Source organism: Cupressus sempervirens, chromosome 11 (assembly GCF_028749045.1).
Source record: "Cupressus sempervirens isolate cs-2001-9-10 chromosome 11, ASM2874904v1, whole genome shotgun sequence".
Classification (NCBI taxonomy): domain Eukaryota; kingdom Viridiplantae; phylum Streptophyta; class Pinopsida; order Cupressales; family Cupressaceae; genus Cupressus; species Cupressus sempervirens.
This window is the reverse complement of record NC_143128.1, coordinates 238,801,375-238,821,398: the sequence shown is the minus strand read 5'-3', so window position 1 is coordinate 238,821,398 and position 20,024 is coordinate 238,801,375.

The following is a 20,024-nucleotide window of genomic DNA, read 5'->3' as shown; positions in this document are numbered from 1 at the left end:
ATAGGCTAAGCTGGGGATGGCTAGATTATGCATGACGCTTGTTTGCCAAGTTTTCATCATGGTACTTGTCCAAGGCACTTGAATTTCCAAGTTTTCACTAGTGGATGCTTTATTTTTCTTTACTTTTTTTTGACTTTTTGACTTTGGACTTAGCTAGAATGATTTTGGCTTTCTTCAGCTATTTTTGGCTCATAGATGTTGGTAGGATGGATGAAAAAGGATTGGATTGAACAAGTGGAATGGTGGGTGGGAGTTTGACAAATAATGAATGCGAAGACATAAGGCTTGTGGGTAAATGGATGAGGAAAATGGAAAGATCATCATTGGCACACACCTTGAGAGGTGATAAAGTAGTGGGAAAGATGGTTTTGAGTGAGGTTGAGGAGAAAATGGAGGAAGAGAAAGATAAGGACTAAAAGTAGAGTTGGAAGATGGAGGATGGGAAATTTAGGATAAGAAGAATATGGACTAAAAGTGGATTGGGGGGATGAAGGATGCTTATATGGGGATTTGGATGAAGGATGGATGGATGAGGCTTTTTGAGTAGCATGAAAGGATGCCAATTGAGATTTTTCTTTGAGATGCATTTCTTTTATGAGCATCTTGGGTATCCACATGATTTTTGACTTTTTTAGCTTGGGCTTTTGTGGCCTCTTGACTTTTTCTTTGATTGGGATTAAATGTTTCTTGTTTTGAACATGTATTTTAGAAGGGACATGTTGAGACTTGGATTTTTGTGGATTTTTGGATTTATGCTTTTTTATTTTGGCATCCAATATGCTTCTATTAGCCATGGTATGGGAACAAGAGCATGGAGGAGATGGAGGGATAATTGATGGAGTGATAGGGTTTAAAGGTTGGAAGGGATTCAAGGGTGAGTGCCTTTGATGATCTAGCTAGTGGATTTGAGGAGATGGAAGGATAGATTGGAACATAGGATATGGATGGATATAATTGCCCAAAATGGATGGAAACAGGGAAGGTGTAGGTCCCAAAATAGATGGAGGGGATAAAGGATTCATGTTAGGTATGTAAGGACCCAAAATGGATGGAAAGGGTGTGGGATTTAGATAAGGGATATATGGACCCAAAATGGAGGGTTGGAGATAAGGAGTAGGATGAGGGCCCAAAATAGATGCGGAATAAGATGGATGGGAACTTTGGGGTGGAGATGGAAGGACTTGGGACCATGCAAGAATAGCGGGGATACCAACATCTAGAAATACATTTTCATTTCTTTTTTCAATATGATGTTCATTATTTGGAACATAAGATGTGAGTCCATTACTAGCTGAAGGAGTTGGAGCTTCAGATATGATAATTAGTTCTTTTTTGATGGATCTATCATCGTGGATTATGGGAGAGGATGATCATGAAGTAGAGGAGATGGGAGGATAGGAGCTTGAGTTGGGTGGGTTGAGGGAAAGGGATCTTGAGATGGAGTAAGTAAGATGGTAGGATTTAGATATGGAGGGGATGGTAAAAGTGGATCATGTAGGGGAATAAGTGGGATGGCAGGATCTTCTGTTCTGTCGGAGGGTATTTCAAAATGCTTTTGGACAAGATCTTGACAGGAATGGATGGGAGTGGATGCATGAGGTTCATTATATGGGATTTGGATAATGCTTGGAGGAGGAGATGTGGATGGGATTTGGAGTGATTCGATGGGTGGTGGGAATTTGATGCTTGTGAGAAGTGGAAGGATTTTAAGCAACTTGATGGATGGTATGGGGATGATAGTTATGTGAGATGGGGGTGATATTATAGATGGGGAAGCTTCATCACTAACTACTTCACATGGTTGGATTAGATGACATGGCTTATCAACTGTTGGAGGTGGCTTTTCTTGTATTTCCACTAGGAGATTCCTTGGAGACTCGTGTGTTGGAGGTGGAGGTGGTGGATTGATAGGAATAGCTGGTGTGATGAGGGTGGAAGATTGGAAGCTTGGTTGATTGGGTGATGGAGGAGAAGCTAGGATATCAGATGGCATGACTAGATAGTTTGGAATAATGCATGGATTTTGTGGGATGCTTGGGGGAATGTTTCTAAGGCTTTCAATATACCCATCATAGTCAACAAGATTTTCATCATCATTGGAATAGGAGGTGGTGGGAGCAAGGACAATACGACCGAACACATCATGATAGGTTTGGGATTTCATGTTTTGATGATGAGTCAGATGGGGATGGGGTCTTGCATATGGATGAACACGGAAGCTCATGGTTGGATTTGGATTAAGCACAAATTTTGGATTGGTTGATGAGGGATTTGCTAGGGAGAGTCAAAGTCGTATGACAGACCTAAGGAGGATTGGCTGGAGATTTTTGGCTTTCTTGTGGATGGAAGACTTCAAGGGCATGTTTTCAAAAAGTGAGAGTTTTTCTTTCCTATGCGTTGGATTGGTGGAGATTGTGTCAACTTAAGGATAGACTAATGATCCTATGGGCATGACACGAGATTGACCACTTGTGGATCCCAACCTTTAGCTCAAGGTGATGAGGGATAACAAGTGACAAAGCTAGATTACCCTAGACAAAGCTTTGTCAAAGGGATAACCTTCGTGAGGCTGGTGGATTGGTCGGATTGATTGGATAGCAAATTCTAGTAGAATGACAACAACTCTCTAAAGGCTTGGGTGTGATTTTGGATTGAGTTTCTAGCTAGATGGGGGGGGATGATTTGGAGAGACTTTGGATTTGGGATTGTTCTAAAGCAAGGAACTAGATAGATTTGGTTGCAACGGGGGAGCTTGGATGATTTTCTGATGAGGTAGTGACTATGCTAAGTATGCCTTGAGCTGGGAGATTTCTATTTTTTTTTGGTATTTTGACCAAAGTTAGCAAACATTCATTCAAAAGCTATGGACAAACAAGCAGACAAAATTTTGGAGCAAGCACATCAAACACACCAACATCCTAGGAAGCTTTCTACAAGGATGAAATTTGTTATAGCTAGGGAGTCCTCAATATATGCAAGGTACATGAGGCCCAAATTCGTAGATGAAACCAAAAAGATGTCACATAGCTGAGAGGAGCGGTAACCCACTTCTCCTCTTTCACTTCTCAAGGGTATAAAGTTCCTTGAGGCTTAGCCCGAGTGACAAAATCTTGATTCCAAGAGAGGTGTCTTTGGATTAACCTCTCGATTTTTATACTCTGCCAGAACACTGGAGTTGAGGTTGTCCCAAGGGGTGATGAAATCCCCAAGCAGGCCTCCTAAAAAGAAACAAGGTTTTGGATCCTAATCTTATGCACCCAAGATGGCCTGGAAAGATGACAAGGGGAGAGAAGACTTGGATGACCTCGGGCTAAAAAAAATGCTTGTTCTTTTACCGACTGACTCTTATGTGTGCTGATCTAGACTTTGCAAGCACTCATGTTTAAGAGACAATGTTCAATTCCAACTTTGAAATGTGCCAACAAAGAAAAATCGAGTGAAGAATGAATACAAGAAGAAGAGTTAGGGTCAACAAAAAAGTAAACCCGCACGCTCGGAGGCCCTCCACGTCAAGTATCAATTAATTTTCTTTAATGCATTCAAGAGTTGGTGTGATTTTGTTTTAAGCCCAAAATAAAGATATGTGAAACTCGATTTGTCAAGCGCGTGCCTAGAGGCCCTCCACGTCAAGAGTTGTTCAATTTTTATGCCCAAATGAAGTGTTAGCGAGACTAATGCACATTCAAGGAATTTTCTAACTTAGAAAAACCACCAAAAACCCAAGTGAGTGGAGTTTTATTTGTGTGGAGCACTTAACACCCTCTTAGGTAGACCCATCCCCATAGATGGCGCTGAGATTGCAACCAATGGTTAAATTGATGGGTGATTAAAGAGGGTGAGTCCAACTACAAATGTACTCAAAGTGTCTTTATTAGTTTTTATAACTTAGAAGATTTCAAAAATGTGGATTCTTTTTATGCCCCAAAAGATGATTATTTGATCTATGGCATTCAAGATTGGATTTGTTGTTTTAATCATGCATTCATAAAAAAAAAAAACTTGATTTTAATCCATGGCACTCAAGAGTGATTTTAGCAACATGCATTCAAAGACAAGTGATTAAACATTCAAGTTTTTTCCTTTGAGCATTCAAGATTGAGATTATGTGTGTTGTTTTAAGAACTTTGAAGTGCTTTGTTTTAACCTTAGATCATTCAAGATTGTTTTGGACTCAAAAGTGAAAATGACTCTTTGGACTTTGGTTTTCATTCAAGATTTTGTGTTCTAGTTTGCATGTTTTAAGCCCAAAAATGATATTCCTAGATTGTTTTGATGCATGAAAAACCTAAGAAACATTCAAGATTTTGCAACAAGACATTTGTTTGGAACAAATAACAAAGCTTTTAAGACAATTTTGGCAACCATTTAGGACTCTTAGTTTTCATGAAATTTTTAAAAGAACTTTAAAATATTTGCAAATGAGGTTCATTTTATCCTTGATTGATTCTTTGAGTTTGATTTAGATTTTAGTGTGCACTTAGTGTTGATTTTGAACCTTTTGAAATGGAAACTTGAAGTTCTTTTTAAATTTCCAAAAATGAAGTGTTCCTAACTTTGCATGAATGCATCTAAAACCTTGATGTTGCAAGGATGCAAATGATTAGATTGGTTTAGTTTCACTTGTTAAAAGATTTTTTCTTTTTTGCAATTTTTTTATTTTTTAATGGATTTAAGTATGATTTGGGGGTTCATTTTAAGCACTTAAAAAAAAAAAGTGTGTATGATTTTGCTTCCTTCAAAAAAAATGGCCAAGATCTCCCACAAGAAGAAGAAGAAGAAGTAGATGGAATAAGAAGAATATAGACAAGAAGAGGAAGAAGAATTCCAAGTGCTTTGTCCACCTATAAGCTTGAAAAATCTGCAAACACTATGAGATAGATTATGAGTTCCTTTGTCTTCTTTATGCTCATGTGGACCTACAAAAACCAATTTATACAATCTTACCAATCACAAAAACAAACAAAATTAGCCAAAATTAGCAAATGACATACAAAACTTGACTAAAAAAGCTAATGAAGATGACCCATGCGGGGTCCCACTAGGCATGCCAAAATGTATATGAGCAATGTTAGTATGCCAATAGAAACCAAATTTAAATAAAGCTTCTACAAACTAAACAAAATTCATAAACTTCAAGATAGACTAAGATGAGCTCTCAATTGAGAATATGAGCCATTAATGGACTCTCTCAATAAGAAGCTCTCTTGTTGAGTGGCTTTGTCTAAATAGATAAGATGTATGCTCAAGCTTATGCTTCAAAAAGGGCTTCAAATGGAGTTAGAATTTGGGTGTGAGTGTATGGTTTTGATGTAAAATGGCTTCTTAAAATGACATTATCACTTTACTTCATGGATTGTGTTATTTTGCAAAGGGGAAGGATCCAATTTATAGGCAAAAGGCTTGAGGGATTGAGGGCTAAGATGCAAGGATGGAAAAAAGCTCACGGAGGGCTCAGATTGCATGAGAGGAGAGCACATGGATTGTGCTTCCTTACAGCCAATCAGGGAGTGACACATGTCACAGGGTGAGAGGATTGAGGAAAGGAGAAGGATGAGTCAACAAAGGAGGCTCAAGGGATAAAATCTTCATAAAGACCCTCACAATGGCTTGTAAGAGCAATAAAAGGGCTTGGAAGAGTCATTTATGGCCTAGTGGGCTTCATAAAGTTTTATGGTTGATATATTTTGAGGGAGATGAGAGAAATTTCGACTTGGGTTTGATTAGGAGGGTTTTAAGCTTGCTTAGGATTCTGCAAATGATTAGAGAATGGATTAGGAGGGTTTAGGATTAGCTTAGGGATAGGCAAGTGGATGGCATTTAATGAGGGTGGGTGAAGGAGGAGATATTTGTTAACTTTGGCTTGGGTTAGTAAGTTTTAACCCATGTTTAGAGAATGTGACAAGGTTAGGAGGGGATTAGGATTAGGTTTAAAGACATCTTCTAGAAGAGTCTAGACTTTGGATGAGGATAAAGACTTTCTAGAATAGTCTAGAACTTCCTAGGATGAGGATGAAGACTTTCTAGAAGAGTCTAGAACTTCTTAGGATGAGGATAAATTAGATTTTTAGGAAATAAATAAAGTTTTATTTATTTCAAGGGTTTGGGTTGAGGAGATATTTATTAAAACTTTTTTAATAAACATGAGGATTAATATTTAATCTTAATTAAAAATTTTGAGTTGGGATTAGGGGTAGGAAATGATGGGATTAGCCTTTAATCAAAATTAAAGAAGGATTAGAAGATTTTGGATGAGGTTAGTGGTCTTAAGCAAATTGGCCAAGTTTTGGGCAAAAAATAAATTTTTTTATTTATTTTGAGTTTTTTGGTCAATTTATTTATTAAATAATTAATAAATAAGGAAATAATGTTTAAATAAGATTTAAACATTTTTGGGAGGTATTCCTTAATTAAATATTTTTAATTAAGATAAAGGGGTTTAATGGCATAAAAATAAATAAATTAAATAAATAATTAATTAATTAATTAATGATGATGTCATTAGGAATTTTTCAGAAAATAAAAATACTTTATTTTCTAAAGGTTTTTAGGTGTCTACAATCAGTACCTTCACAATTTTTCTCAGTAGTTTTGGGTCATTAAATTGGATAGAAAATTGATAGTAAAATGTGAAAGAGAACACACATAATGTCGCATCAAAATAAGTTTGCATCCTACATATGAATATGCATCAAAACTGATTTTTTACCTCCTCAATCTATTTGTATCAATAAAGAAATAAGATTTTTTTATAATACAAAATTCTTGAACCCTATTCGACTATAATCTTTCAAACCTGCAAAATAAAACAAAATCCATAAGAACTAAAATAAAAGGATTTATTTCTAAAAAACAATCACATATGCTTTGTATATACCTTCGGACATGATACAAGCTGTTTCACAAGCAACACTAAACATTCCAAATATTTTCTCATTTACTAGAGTGATGATAAACTATATGAAAAGTAGAAATAGTGCAGCATAATAGATGATTAGCATCTAGAATTTTTAATACTGAAAATTATAAAGAATGTAATACTCACAAGTGTCGCTGCCTAAGAGAATGCAACCCAAGTTTATCATGATCTCTACAGCATTCATTGCATTGGGAATAGCCTATTTATTTGCAAACACCAGTAACACTACATCTCGTAGTTCATCTTGCAAGAACAAGAAACTTAAATGATAAAAAATAATTCTACAGATAACATGAAAATAATTGTTAAAAGAATGAGGCCAATTTTACACATAATAACCAAAGTTGCCACCCATGAGAAAGACATAAAATCTTCTTGATCCATTTTCCAATTGTGTTTATACAATCTTAAAAATTTACTTTGATAGTTTTGACTAATTATTGTTGGAAGGATTTTATTTGCTTCATCAAATGAGTGTATATTGTAGTCTTGGCTTCTTGTATTTTTCAAGATAGTATCATTACTCGTCTAGTATTGTTCAATCTGAAAGGATGATATTGATATGTTGTTTTTCTATAATAGCCAAAACAAGGGGTTGTTAACCTTTACACAAACAAGGGATGAAAGCATAAACATAGGGCATCAACAACACAACAAAATAAACATTTTCCTATGCACTTGGACAAAAGTCTAAGCAACGCTATTCTAAGGATTGCAACAAAGGAAACCCCACTACAACCTGTCAACAAGGCCCAAGAGTGATTATTAAGAGTCAAAATTATCAGTAGAATTTTGTTCAAAATAGAAGTGGGAGCAGTAACTTCAACAACATAAGCCACAAGGCTAGCGAGCATCACACCTAAAATATGGTCTAACATCCAAAATTGTGACAAGAATGGAAGCGATAGAAGTCTAGCTTAGACCAACAACATGAGAAGCATCAATATAATCAAAAAAAGTTTCTTCTTCATTAGAAAACAAGTCCTCAAAAGGAAAATCTAAAACAGAATCAAAAGCTCTAATTGCAAATGGTCATTTTCCACGGCCCCTCCATCAAGTGATAGCACCTATCCAACACAAAATGGCAATCATTAGGCATGTATCCTATAGAGATGCAATCTCTACAACAAAATGGAAAACCCTCATATTCAATGCTTCACCTGTGGCCTCTCATCAACCATGATTGAAGTGGAGAGATCTCTATTTCAACTAGAATATAAACATAGAATAGCCCAAAATTGTACTAGATCCATCCAATTTTAGGAACTAGCAAAGGGAATTTCCAATGGCCTTGGGAAAAACAACTCACAAAAGTGAAATGAAGATGAGGAAGGAAAACCCAAACATAATTCACATAGGTATAGCTCAATGTCACCAAACATTAGGGACTTCAAAGAATTAGTCACCCAATAGTGTAAATCTTAGAGGCACTAGAGACTCTAAGAATTTATAGACCATACTTCTACACTAATAAAAGTTCATGTTATCACCACAAAATAGGACAAACTTTGCATAAGACTTGATAGCCCAAGCATAGCTCCTTCAACCAAAATTTGACAGACAATTATCTAGAGCATTTAGCGGGTCTAGAACCACCAACAAGAGAAAATATCCTAGCACCTAGAAGCCTAGCTTAGTGCTACACTAGGAGAGTCAAACCCCAAAAAAAACCATCCAATGGATCTCTTTTGATGGGGTGTGTTACGAGTATAATAAGTGCCCCTCTTTCTCTAGAGTGGAAAACATCATGAATTTTGAGTTCAGATCTACGTTATGTAATACTGCTTTACTCATGTTTAGAGACCCTTACAGTATATTCAGAGATAATTATTATATCTACTCTATAATAAATGGCACTGTAATAGCATACTAGCATCAGAGTTCATAACCCACATCAAAAGTGGTTAGTTACACAAGAAGAAGCATCGAACATGGGACATGAGAAACAAATTTAGATTAATTTTTCCTCTATTATCAAAGGATCATAGTAAGGCACAACACAAATTCTCAAATATAAATAATAGTCAACTGTCATTTTTCTTAGATCCCTATGAAAATGTAGCACTAAAATACAAAATACATTGGAGTTAGGAATTTGGTTGACAACCAAAATCAATTGAATTGAAATAAGAAACTTCACCAAAGAATTAGCTAAATATGTAATTTGAAGCATATTTTGCTACTCAAAATGTTACTTCTTCCTTCTTGACCTTAAACTCATGAAATTTTCTAGTTTTACAAGGGGAAACACTATCTCTCCAACTGTTAGTTCTAAATGGCTTCCACCTTAGGTGCATAGAGTGTTTGAACTAGATAGATAAAATACACAACCATGTTGAAGACCATGGAAATAGAGGATAACATGGAAAATACCAAACAACAAGTTGGATGATGATGAAGACTACAATGAAGGTAGAAGATCCCAGACATCATCAATTAATACCAAACTACCAAATGGAGTATACAAACTTGAAAGATAAGACATACCTTACAACTAAATGAAACTCTAGAAGCTACCATCAAATGGCATGACATTGAATCATTATCAATAAATGAATACAACATAGAGAAGCTACTAGATATGGTATTTCTATTCATTTTTCAAATGAAAGAGTGTAGTAGGTATGCAACCATGACTAAGGAAAGTGCAATTTCACACCATTTGCCATGTTAATGTTGAGATACAAACCTATGCAATCCAATCTCCCAAGGAATAGACAGCACCACGTATCATCATCTTTGCCAAAACAAGATTTGTCATAAAGCGATGTTAGAATAGTTACTAAAATGGTCATAAATTATGTTGTTATAGTAAAAGAATACTTTAACTTAAGAAAAAAAACTATACAATATTAAAACATGATATTGTGCTTTAAAAACTAAAAAGGTACCTGTAACAAAGAACTTCATTTTGACTTGCTAATTGGTTGTCACTGTTAACTATAAGCTTATCTTTAAAGTTTGAGCTTCACTTGGTTTTGAGAATAGTTAAATATTCTCTACTTAACAGGGCCAACCACATGAAGGTGGAAGCTCATTTGGCCCCTACCCCCCCCCCCCCCCCCCCCAACATCACTCTAAATTCCCTATTAACATTTAATAACATTCAATTCATCCATTTTTGAAATATAACATTCAATCATTATAATCATATGATAACATTCATTAACACGTAAAATTCATAAACACACAACATTCATGAATAATTCAAAAGTAAGTCATTCATGAATAATTCATTAACACAATATTCATTAACACCCAATATTAATGAATAATATTCATTAACACAATATTCATTAACAATATTCAAGAGTAAGTCATTCATGAATAATCATATCTTTTTTACTTTCTTGCTGTATCTTTTTTTCATAAAATTTCTAAGAGGAATATCAATGTCCTTGTCATCCCCATTAACATTTAATAACATTCAATTCATCCATTTATGAAATATAGCATTCAATCATTATAATCACATGATAACATTCATTAACACATAAAATTCATAAATACACAACATTCATGAATAATTCATTAACACGCAACATTCAAGAGTAAGTCATTCCTAAATAATTCATTAACACCCAACATTAATGAATAATATTCATTAACACAATATTCAAGAGTAAGTCATTCATGAATAATCATTTCTTTTTTTCTCTCTTGCCATTTCTTTTTTTCATAAAATTTCTAAGAGGAATATCAATGTCCTCATCATCTCCCTCCTATACTAGTTCTAACACATGTCTCCTCCTCATCCGTTCAGGAACATCATGAGGCCATTGCACCAAAGGGGGGTCCACTGCAATAACAAGTACTCCATGAGTTAAATTCCCACCATTTTATATTAGTGAATTACGAGTTTTTATTTAAGTAAAAGAGCTATAAATCAATAAATTAATTTAAAAGAACAAAACATAGATTTTCTTTACCTGAATGTGTGACATGATCTACCTGCTGATCAGTCTAAACATCCTCCGGCACTTGTTCAGCATGATATGATTCTATATCCTCAACACAAAAAGGTTACACCAAGTTCAATTAAAGATGTTAAATTGTATTAATAATTATATAATTAGTTTTAAATAAAAAATGAGCACCTCCATCGATAGTACAATACACATCAGGGGCTTCATGATGCTGCATATGATCTGTGTCATGATTAACAGGTTGCATTGCAATGTCATGCACATTATTATCAAATAAATTGTTGCTCAAGAATTCAATTTCTAATATATATGTTGGCATATTTACCTGTGCACATGATGCAGGAGACTGTTCGATTGGGGGAATGGAAGTTTGTCGTAGGCATTCAGCCACCACTGCATAGCCTTGCTTGAAGGAAATTTTTTTGTGTTCTTCTATGGCCTCCAGATTAAAATCAGTGCCTTGCATTTTTTTATTAATTAACAAAATTATTTTCATTTTATAAATCATTTTTCTTTGCAATTCATTTATTGCTACTTACAATGTGTGCTATGATTTTCGAATATCCCCCAAAGCCAAGTCTATGCTACCCAACCCTTTCCAGCCTCACCTTTGTTTCCTTTGATGTGTCTTGAAACCTATGAAAAGTTTGAAATATGTTAGATGATATAGATATAAAGATTAGTACTAAATAGTGGATTATTATATGGTATGAAGGTTTCAGCATAAAGTAGCATGTTCAACCAAAAATATGAAAAAAGGGAAGAAATTATAGCATAATACCTTTAATTGACATGTGTAATCATGCTATTTATCCATGGAGTTCATGCTAAGTATTTATCCATATTCTGACATGCCTCTCCATAAAATTACACATCAATTTCGACAGTCTATATTATCCATTGTCACACAAAGTAAACGATAAGCTAAAAGTTGAAATAGCTAGTAGATTTTATAGATTAAATTTTTATCCCTACATTCCACACTCAAAGTTTTTTTAACCCCAAGGCTGCAACAGGTATAAACTTGAGGGTGAATGTCAGATTTTAGATTGTTTTAGTAGCATTCCTTTTTACCCGTAGCTGAAAAGTAAGTATTTTTTTGTTTTCAATTTAAAAGACATCACCTTTGTGCATCAAGTTCTTCTCTAGCCTCCACACTACATGGAACTGATTTTATAAATGGTGGTTGTAACTAAAAAAAAATCCCCACTGATTTGCTAAGATAACTAGCAACTAACAGGAACTACCTAGCATTGTTCCAGCAGAAGACTTGCGACTTAAGACTTGTCTTAATCTATGTTAATTTTGATTGCTTCTAACAATGGAGCACCATTCAGAATGTTTGAGAAGATTAGAAACATTACATCATAGTTTGGAGGATTTTTTGTATATTCTACATCCACAACAAATGATTTAAAAGCTGACACTTGGATAGAAAACTGTTTAGATAAGCTTCAACTATTCTTAAAAGTCACACAGTAAAAGAAGAATTAAGGATAGAAAAAAGTAAAAAGTCAACTTTAACACTTTTACTATAGAAATTAAGAAAATTAGTATGTGATCATGTTTAAACCATTTGCTTTAATAATGCCACATAATTTTGATCCTATAAATAAGGTATAAGAGTTTAAGAAATAGTAAATTCCATAGAGTGGAAAGAAATAGCAGAAATTATCAGCATTATTTATAAGAATGAAATTTGGGTTAGAGTTTTCCAAAAAGAAATTCCTAACTTTAAATGCTTGCAAACAAATGCTTTCATGTAGATTAAAATAACATAAATGCTTACACTTGTAGGGGACACAACCAATAATGGAGAATGCATGCACAACTCCTCCAAATAAGGAAAACATTGTAGAACTTTGACATTAGAAAAATCTTCATCATCAGAACAGGTGATTTTCCTGATCGATTTCACTTTTGCAAAATGTTCCAGAAGTTGAGTGTTAGTTTCCAAATAGAGACATTTAGGTAAACAGAAGCTCACCATTATCTTACTAGGCAAACTGTAATCAATAATTCTAATGATTTCTAAGAGTGGACAATTCACATCTAGTGTCATATATATACCATTGACATGTCAAAGGGGTGATACAATCAAAAGATCAAAACTAAGTGCTAATCAGAGCACTATCAATATCTCAAGTCTCAAAATGATACATCAAATATACAATGAATCTCATGATCAATATAAAGATACAAAAAGGAACAAAAGATAGCATGGACCTAACTACAGCCTTCCCCCTCATCACCAGAAGGAGGAGGAGGAGTAACATCTACATGTGCAGGAGGCACTACACCATCAGAAGCTCAAGCATAATCAAAGAACCTTGAGACATGTTGAGCTAGAGGTACTTCATTTTCATATACTACATAATAATGAGCAGGCCGAGAGGTATGATGACAGGTCTCATCTCGCTCTAACTACAGGTCTCAGGTATGATTACTATATTATATTACAATTATTATATATCATTATATATTACAATTACTGAATATCATTTATCACCTATACTGCTAACACATACAACTATGGTACATGTAGTTGAGCATTATTATATTTTTAAGACATAATATAGCTATATGTGAAGTTATATATCATTGACAATTCACATCTAGTGTCATATATGACTCTATGCCTAGCCATGGTCTATAGGTAACATACATAATGTCATCCAAATGAAGTCTCAAATAGTTTGTCTTACCTAGTGTAGGCTAGATCATCTCTCCACAATACCAATAAATATAAATCTACAAGTGTTGTTGACAGTCCTCAAAGATAGGAACGTGATTGTTGTCATTAACTTGTGTTTCTGGCATTGAACGTGATGCTTATTACTTTTAGGAGACTGGCCATTAGTAAAATTCTTGCAAAGTTTTTCAAAAAAATTGTACTTGTCATTACAATTACTGAATATCATTTATCACCTATATTGCTAACACATACAACTATGGTACATGTAGTTGAGCATTACTATATTTTCAAGACATAATATAGCTATATGTAAAGTTATAAGCGCACTATTTATATCTTATGTAGGATTTATGCCCAGATTGAGATATATACAGTTGTGTTAGCATTGAGATTGAGATTTATAAGCAATTATGTCAACATATGAATTTAGGATTTATAAGAAGTTGTGTCAATTATATCTTATGTAAGATTTATGCCCAGATTGAGATTGAGATTTATAAGCAATTGTGTCAGCATATGAATTACATACCTTTTATCAATAGATAGATTAAATTAAGCTAGTTGAAATTGTTGATACTGAAGTTGAACCCTAAATTTGCTCATTAATGTACTAGTAGTTAATACTTTTGCATACCTTTTCGGATTTGCTAGTGTACTTTCTTTTGGATGTTCCCTTTTCTCCTTTGCATCCAAAATGAACTCATTCCAGTCGCTCATTGAAACAAAGGGAGGATGCTCGTACTTCAGGTTTAGGATGAGGCTCTTTCTATATGTGTCCCTCACAACCTTAAGATGTCTGGAAGCTTTTTGTAACAATTTCTTATGATCAAAAATATTACTACCAAACTCATGCTCTATATCTTTGATGAGCTCATCTTTAAATTTTTTATCTTGGTAGTTCCACCTTTTAAGAAAATACACAAAATTGTTAGATATAGCTAGTATAAGAAAAGACCCAAATGAAAGGAAAAATGTTGCACCAATTAATGATATGAAGAAAAATAGTGGGATAAAATTAGTTCAATTATGATGTTCCACCTTTTACATATGGTGGGCCCGAATCTTCACAGTGTGAGGTCATAAAGCCTCCTATAAAATGTATCGTTTCCTGCAAAAAAATGTCATGAGATAATTAATAGTAAGAACTATTAAAATGAATCATGCAAAGAATACTCTTTATAGTGAATAAAAAATACATAAAATGAGATACATTTCATCTTTTTAGTGATCTATTTTAGGGTTGGAGGATCAACTTGACCAAAATTGACCAAAAAAGAAGTTTGGAAAAAATTTTAAAATGTCTAGAACTAGTCAAACTCTACCAGGGTTCTATTGCTGATGTTCTGAAACTAAAAAATATATTGTGACTATATTAATCAGTATACCTTGAAAAAAAAAATATAGTGCATAATACATATAACTTGCCATGACCTTCATCATTTTTTGTCATTCTTAATTGATGTTGTCACTAATCATACCTGGGATATTATGGAAAAAAAATATTGCTAAAATAGACAGTGACGCTGAAAGTGAGCACTCTAAAACTCTAACAGGCAATAGCAATGATGTGGGAAATCATTGAAAACTGAACATTGAATATGAAAGAAGACTCCCACTTTTGGTTCTCTATACAAAAATTGGTTAGTATCTTCTACTAAAAGGATGAAATTGCAATGTACCAAATTACTAAACTAAAGAATTACTGGTATAGACAAAAGGTCATTGATAATTCAGATGATCCTACCAAACCACTTCCTATCATGTTTACATCTTGCAAGAAAATCCTTATTACAATATAAAACAATATTATTTAAAGTACCTGGAATCTTAGGACATTTCAAAGGCATTGATTCATCATCGTCAATCAACAACGATGTCTGCATAGCTCCCATGCTAGAAATACAGGTAGCTCCAGGAAATGACGGTGAATTATCACCAATACATGCACTATGATCCGCATTTGGCAGAGTACTAGACGGTGCATCTCCTACCACAAAAAAAACAATACACTATGTGATGCACCCAAGATTAAATTACATATTATCAACTCATAATTAACACAAAACCAAATATAGAAAAAAAAAGGATTTACCAGCTAGACGTCCCCTTGTTGCCAACATTGCAATCGGCAATCTCATACAGGCGTCCGTCAACCTCTTAGGAGTCTCCTGCACTGGATGACTTGAACAATAAATTGTTAGCAAAGACATTCTGAAATAATAAAAGTAAGAGTTAAGAAGTTTTGAATGTTTGAAATAAAAAATTCCTTCTAACTTGTCAACTAAAAGATTATTTTACTAGTGGTATTCGGAGCTCTACTACTATCGACATCACCGCATTGTCCTTGACCAAGTTGTGGATCAGTTGCCAAAAATTCCTATATAACAAGAATTTAGTAGTTAAAGTTTCTTACAAATCTTTAAAAAATTTGCATCAATAAAGTATTTTTGCCAATATTACATATTTTACTTCACAACATAAAAGATTATAAAATACAAATCTTTATTAAACTTTTCTTATAACTAAATATTCACTGGAGCTTACTTCATAACGACAAGCTTGCGCTCTCAAATCTGATAGCCTCTTCATCATCTCCTCGGACTCCATATTTGCCTCATCCAAAATTTTCATTGCTTCTAAATTAATTTTTTAAATTTTTTCTTCAACATTTTTATGAAATCGGGGGTTTCAGCAATATCCTCATCAGAAGGCGTAGCTAGTGGCTCGACACTTACTGATACTGCTTTACCCTTATCCTGAACATCAAATTGTGAGAGAAATATCAGTAAAACTATCATAAAAACTAAAAATCTGTAAATAAAATAACGTAATAATATAACATTTTTCAACTATCTAATTTTTACAATTTCAAAAATGTTTACCCTCGCTGAAGAAGGGGCGGGAGTAGCATCCTGGTGACCTCTATCATCTGTCGGATCCATATCGTCCTGTCACAAAGATTAAACATAAAAAATTCAGCTAACTGAAAGCAATAGACAACAAAAAAAAACTTATTAACAAAATGGTAAATAGTACTTACACCGTAAATAAAATAACATAATAATATAACATTTTTCAACTATCTAATTTGTACAATTTCAAAAAGGTTTACCCTCGCTGAAGAAGGGGTGGGAGTAGCATCCTGGTGACCTCTATCATCTGTCGGATCCATATCGTCCTATCACAAAGATTAAACATAAAAAATTCAGCTAACTGAAAGCAATAACAACAAAAAAAAACTTATTAACAAAATGGTAAAGAGTACTTACAGCCCTCATGATAGTAACTTTGTTTGTATCTATGCGATTTAAATGGTAATCGATTAGCAATTCTTCCCCTACACTTATTGATTTTATTGCACAAACAAAAACTTCATTCCCCTCACACGCCTCAAATATGCAATTGGGTTGCCTACTAGTTGAAGAAGGCCGCGTACTATTTATAAAACCTACAATATTACCTATTGCTTTTGGTCTCCCATCAATGTACATAGCAAATCTTTTACTTTGATCATTTTTTTCTGTTGTATATAATTAGCTGATACCCCATATGTACGCATAATTTTTTTATACCGAACAATCCGCATCCAATCATTGTAATTGTAACATGGACCGACATACTTGAACAATTCGACAACTTTGTTGTAACCTACCTTTATCCCATCCATGGAAAAGAGGCCCAAACCATGTAATGAGGATGGAGCAATGTGATATATCCTCTCATTAACACAAAAATCTATGTTAATTGGAGGTAGCTCATTGGGTACCCATTCTTTCTCAATGTGTGAGTATCGAAAGGGCACCTTGATGTCGCCTTTGGTCTCATCATCATAAGAACATGACCCCCCATTAGCAAGGAAAAATTGCATGCGTTTATCAAATTTTTTTCTATTCTTTTGACCTCTAGTTGATTTCCCTATTTTAGCCGTACTACATGTAGAGCTTTCATCTACCAGTTCCTCATTTCCCTCATTCGATGTAGATAGATCTGACAAGTACCTATTTGGTGGGTCCTACAATCCATCAAATGGAAAGTGAAAGTGACAAATATAAAATGTAGTAAGTTGAAAGTGATTATACAATTATATTTCTATACGGACCTTCTTTGTCTATATATGCATTATATGATTATATAATATGTCTATTTATAACATACGTGCTCAATGATAAACAAGAAGAATATAAGAAAATTATGTCTATTTATTGATTATACTTGTTGATCCATGTCACTGTGCACAATCCACGCCAAACGGGTCAAATTTCCTTTAGTCAATTGATTGTTTGCAAAAAGGGTGACAATCAGACACAATATAAACATTGGTAATTATAAATAACATATGTTGTAATCATTAGAAATGAACACAATAAAAATATAATCAAATTTCCTGAATATGTTAATCATTTACTTTAAGGTAGCTAAAAATTACATGATACACATTTGCTACAAATAACTTAGAAGACAACATGAACAATAGGCAACATTGCAAACATGAAAAAATTTCCCTTATATATGGGATGCAAGATCATCAATAGAAGGGGTGATGATGTACTTGTAGTCAATTGACTGTTTGCAAAAAGGGTCATAATTAGACACAACATAAACATTGGTAACTATAAATAACATATGTTGTAATCATTAGAAATGAACACAATAAATATGTAATCAAATTTCCTGCATATGTTAATCATTTATCTTAAGTTAGCTAAAAATTACATGATACGTGTATGCTACAAATAACTTAGAAGACAACATGAACAAATTTACCTTAATATATGGAATGAAAGATCATCAATAGAAGGGGTGATGATGTTTTTAGTCATTGATTATCTTCTTCTTCTTCTTCTTCATCATCATCATCATCGCCATCATCACCATCATCATCGCCATCATCACCATTTCCATCATCATCATCATCACCATCATCTTGATCTTCATCATTTGCTTCTTCATCATCTTCAATATCTTCTTCTTCCATAACATTATACTTTATCGGCCTTCCTCTTGGATCATGTCTAACAAAAACTGACCAACCCTATTTATTTGGAACCTCTGAGTAAAACACTTGCTCACATTGGCTTGGAAGAACATAGGGCTCATCTCCAACTAGCTCAAATGACCTTGTATTGATCATTGTAAATTCATTATCATGTTGAATAACTATTCTATCTGGATCATTTTGATTTAGTCGTAACTTGTACCATTTGAAGATGAATAGAACTACTTTTAAAGTGTTAAATTTACACTCAATTATATCATCCAAGATGCCATAGTATTGATTTTGAGATTTTTGAGGATGTATGTCATTTCTAGATGATATATTGGTGACCTTGAAAACTATAGTTATCCCACAATCACAAGTTTTCTTTGTGTCATCCAACCTTTTTTTGCAGGATTTGTGGCCATGATAGTACATATCTTTGTGGTGCTTGACCTACAATCTTTGAAGTGTGTGTAAATTATTTTCATCGTGATTTGATACGAAACATACATCGAGTTATGATCATTAATAAATTTCTCCGTACCTCTCCACCTCTTAAACCCTTTACTAGAATCAACTACCATCGGCATAACATTGGAATCTCCACTACGATGAGCTTCTATAACCAATGAAGCAAAACCTTCCCATGTTAATGAGCAACCATTTTGTTGACATCGTTCAATCCATTCCATCATCCAATCAAGATTATTCGCAATATACAAATGTATTGCATCCCACTCTTGACCACCTGTTTCAGAAAACTACACCAATTAAAAATAACTTATATTGAAGATTTATATGAATTAATTAACTACAATAAAATCTTAGATTTACCTCTCACTTTCCTTGATCTACCTTTTCCCATCAAGTACTCCCCTTCAAATTTGTTAATTGAGTTGGGATCCCAAATACAATCTACATGGATGTTTGCTGCAAACTTAGGAAGATATTCAGTAATGTACACCATGGTCTAGTATACCATATATCCCTCCACCATAGAACCCTCGAGATGTGCTCTCTGTTGAACCAAGCCTTTCAAAAATTTCAAGTGCCTCTCAACCATCCACATTGACCTGGATGGTACAGGTCCACACAATTCAATCTCCTCAACTTGATGTATGAGGTAGTGTTCTTATGCATTGAAAACACTTGGAGGTAGACACTTTTGCATTTCACACATCAGAAGAGGAATTTTTCTCTTCCAATATTTTATATCTTCTTTATTGATTTATTTAGATGAAAACCACCTCATGTATTTTCCAAGATCATATATAACCTATTTGACATTGTTGGCAAAGTGGTGTGGGAGAGATAGAGGTAGAACGTACTGCAATATTTGTAAAATGATCTTGTCAATATTTTATAAAAGAATGCAATTGAAACTACATGCAGTATATAAATATATAGTGAATACAAAATAACATGAATTACCCTAATAAATGTATGCCAATCGTGTTTTTTCAACCATGGCCCAAATTCACTTTTATTTGATATGACATTGTCTATGTT